General features: G+C 42.0%; 1 pseudogene; it reads left to right on the top strand.

Moving 5' to 3' along the window:
- Window positions 1-1,578: 1,578 nt before the first annotated feature.
- LOC104954137 (piggyBac transposable element-derived protein 4-like) lies at window positions 1,579-3,457 on the top strand (annotated as a pseudogene).
- The last annotated feature ends 852 nt before the right edge of the window (window positions 3,458-4,309 follow it).

Here is a 4,309-nt window from a genome sequence, read left to right as displayed (position 1 = left end):
TAAACTGAGAATTCATTTATTGTCAAGGCTATGGATATATATACATATTATATATAGTTATATAGCAAATACATGACAGAACACTCCACCACAGAACTAGTCCATGCACAAGACGAACCGACAAAGACAGACAGAAAACCCAGAACTTAAATACAACGAAGACTAATCACACAACAAGAACAGGTGACGAGGGATGGGAGAATTACATCAGGTGGTAACCAGGTGAAACATCATTCAGACACAGCTTACATTATGACAACACCTGTTAAGCCCCTACTGGGTCAAAATGATCCACCTGAGGACTAACACAGCTAGTGGAAAATGGCACTTTTTCAGATAATGCTGCAACAACCCACTGATGGCTCTACATCGGAGACACGGTACACACAGCATAACAACACACTACAACCTACAACAACTATCACACGTGACAGCACTTGACGTTACATTGATCGTGACACACAGACACGGTCTGCTTTCATATATTTCTCTCGGTATACGTCACCATCACCTGCTGTACACGACTGACACATACCACTGTTTCTGTATTTAGATGTGTCTTGGGGTCATCATTTTGGATGCAAACGGAAAAACATTGCTTGTATTCGAACAAACAGGGTTTTACTCATCACGGTTGCTGAACTTTCACACTGGTTCAATACCTGCTCCTAGCGATTAACAAACCACACACCTTTTAGGAATTTAGTGATTATGGCTGTTTTATTGTAATTTTTTAACACCTTAAAGCCTCTGGGTCATAAAATGCCAAGAGGGCTTAAGCAGGCAAAGTGGAGCAAACGGGCACATTTTCTTCACGTATAATGCTCGGACATTCCCTTGTCCCTGCCCTCCTTACGGACCACACACACACCACTCACATCCACTATTGATGTATACATCACAGATCAACATCATAAACACATAGAAGATAAAGCAGGCAAAACAAACAGGGCACTTTTCTCACGGGTTTGCTCGGACATTTCACCTTTTAGTCCCTCCCACTCTCTTACGACACACACACACACACGCACACACACACACACACACACACTTTTTGATGGTTACATCTTTTGATGTATTGGATCAATTTCAATTTGTCAAGTCAAAAACAAACAGGCCTTTTCTTACAAATGGGGCATTTCACATTTTGTTTTCTGAGAGAGACAGGTCAGCCAGCAAAATGAGGAGGCAGAAACATTGTGACTGTGGTGGAGGAGGTCTTCATGAGTGCTAATCTTTAACCTTGTTATGGAGGGAATGAAATCAACCGATGAGGAGGATTCAGGGTCAGAAGAGGCAGGGAAACTCATGAAGAGGTGATCGATGTAAGTTACAGAGACCAAATTCTTCCTCTGGAAGAAGCCCCCCAACATCGGCCCCACTTCTGAAATGGAAGGAAGGTTTTGAAATGAGGGAAAATGAAATATGAAGAGGTCGAATCAGAAATGGAAGAAGTGTCAGGAAGTGGAGGGACCGCACTTATTTTGAGGAAAGTGGAAGAATCCACTGATGAGGAAGAATCTGGAGGAAAAGGACCCAGCTGAGATGGAAGAATATTTTCAATCTAAAAATGAAAAAATGATCTGGTCTTCCATCCCTCCCAGTGACGGACGTCGCATGGTAACAGCAGAGAGAGCAGAGAGAGAGACAAGTCGCCAGGGTCCAACCCTGTATGCAAGGTCTCGTATTGAGGACATAAAGTCCGCTTTTTATCTGTTTCTGCCAAGGCCATCGAAGAGTCAGTGCTGAACATGACTAACAAGGAGGGGCAGCGTGTTTATGGGAAAAAATGGAGAAAGATGGATCAAATGGACCTGCAGGCATACTGTGGGTTTGTTGGTTCTAGCTGGAGTGTACCGATCCAGCAAAGAGGCTACAGCAAGTCTTATGGAATCTCCAGAGTCATAAGATTTGATGACAAAGACACAAGAAAAGATCGCCGGGCACGAGACAAACTTGCTCCAATTCGAGACGTTTGGGACACGTGGTTGTCTCTCCTGCCTATGATGTACAATCCAGGCACTAATGTGACTGTCGATGAGCGCCTGGTCCCATTCTGAGGTCGCTGTCTATTCAAACAGTATATCCCAAGCAAACCAGGGAAATATGGGATAAAAATATGGGCAGCATGCGATGCCAGGTCAAGCTACGCATGGAATATGCAGATATACACTGGCAAACCTTCCGGTGGGATGTCAGAAAAAAATCAGGGCATGCGAGTTGTCCTTGACATGACAGAAGGCCTCCAGGGAAAAACGATAACCTGTGACAACTTCTTTACTTCACATGCCCTTGGCCTGGCGCTGCTGAAAAGAAAGCTGTTCATGGTGGGAACAGTAAGGAGAAATAAACCTGAGCTTCCCCCTGCACTGGTGTCAAAAGCGGACAGGGCTCGTTTCTCATCGAAGTTTGCTTTCACCGAGACCTATGCTCTGGTGTCCTATCTCCCCAAAAAACAGAGAAATGTTCTTCTGATGAGTCTCTGCATCGGGATGCAGCTGTGAGCGACAGGGATGACAAAAAGCCCAAAATCATCGAAGATTACAATCACAACAAAGGGGGTGTCGATAACCTTGATAAGGTATTTCACATGTATTATTCATAATGTTAATAATATTATTTATGGAAAGGATAATGCATTGAATTTGTGTGTAGGAAATAAACATACATTTCTGAATATGTTTTGGTTTGTTTATTTTGTTTCAAGGTTACCAGTGTGTACACGTGCAAAAGAATGACAGCCCGTTGGCCCCTAGTTGTCTTCTTCAACATTCTCGACGTGTCTGCATACAATTCCTTTGTCCTGTGGTCTGAGATCAACCCATCCTGGAATCAGGGGAAGTGCAACAAGAGGAGGCTGTTCATGGAGGAGCTTGGACGACAACTTGTGATACCTCACATCCAGCGACGCAAGGTCAGCATTAAGCTTCATTTCTGTTGCTCTTCCTTCTGTAGTGTCCTCACAATTTGTACTTTTTGTATTTGCACTGTGATTTATTATAATAAAGTTTGACTTGACTTGACAGGTTCTTCCCCGCACGCCAGCCACTGCCAGTTTGGTTATGGAGGTCCAGCAGTTCTGCTCCAGCTCTACCTCTGCAGCAGCTACCCGTCACCCAGCTCCCACTCACCCAGCTCCCACTCGCCCAGCTCCCACTCGCCCAGCTCCCACTCGCCCAGCTCCCCCTCCTCACCCATCACCCAAAAGGAGCAGGTGCAAATTCTGTCCTCGCCAGATTGATGTCAAAACCAAGAAAATGTGCCAAAGATGCAATGCATACATCTGCAAAGATCACACCATTGTTACCTGCCCTGCATGCAACTGAGGGCACATTAAATGTTTAACACAGAAATGCGTGAGGTTTCCACTTTAAATTCTTGAAATAAGAGTCAAGCAAGACAGGGTCAAAAATGACCCCAGAGGGCACAAGGTGTGATTATGTGTTGTCATTAAAAATATATAAACTATTCAAAAAGGGCATCCTTACTAAACTTTGACATATACCAGTCTCTGATAAGACAAATAGTCACAATACGATATGTTCAAATTATTAAATAGTTTCATTTATTTTTTAACCCAGAAAACAGTAACATTTCATATAAAAAAAGTATTTTGGCCCTAAATTCCAAAACAAAGGGAAAATGTATGGTATTGGGTTGGACTGAAGCAAAACTAAAGGTGTAACACAAAATGGATTGACATTTCATACTTTATGCTTGAAATAAGAGTCAAGCAAGACGGGGTCAAAAATGACCCCAGAGGGCACAAGGTGTGATTATGTGTTGTCATTAAAAATATATAAATTATTCAAAAAGGGCATCCTTACTAAACTTTGACATATACCAGTCTCTGATAAGACAAATAGTCAGAATACAATATGGTCAAATTAATTCATTGTTTCACTTCTTTTTTTTTATCAGAAAATGGTATAATTTCATATAAATAAGGGTCTATTGGCACTAAATTCCAAAACTGAGGGAGAAATGTGTGGTAATGGGTTGTACTGAAGTAGAACTAAAGGTGTAACACAACATTTATTCACATTTTATACTTTATGCGTTAAATATCAAACAAGCCAGATGGGGTCATTTTTGACCCCATGCAGAGGGCACAAGGTGCATAGTAATCGGGAGGACATTACGAGGGTTAAGAAAAACCTTAACCTTAAAGAGAATTTGATATTTTTTCTGATATTCTGTTATTATCAAATACAGTAGGTTACGTTCCCATACGGTCTTTGACTTTCCCTTTTCATATTTGTATCATTCAACAACGAAGAAGAAGCTGTTTTTGTGATGCTTCCTCATT

The sequence above is a fragment of the Notothenia coriiceps genome, unplaced genomic scaffold (assembly GCF_000735185.1).
Source record: "Notothenia coriiceps isolate Sejong01 unplaced genomic scaffold, NC01 NC01_scaffold00022878, whole genome shotgun sequence".
Lineage (NCBI taxonomy): Eukaryota > Metazoa > Chordata > Actinopteri > Perciformes > Nototheniidae > Notothenia > Notothenia coriiceps.
This window is presented reverse-complemented; position numbering and strand designations above follow the sequence as displayed.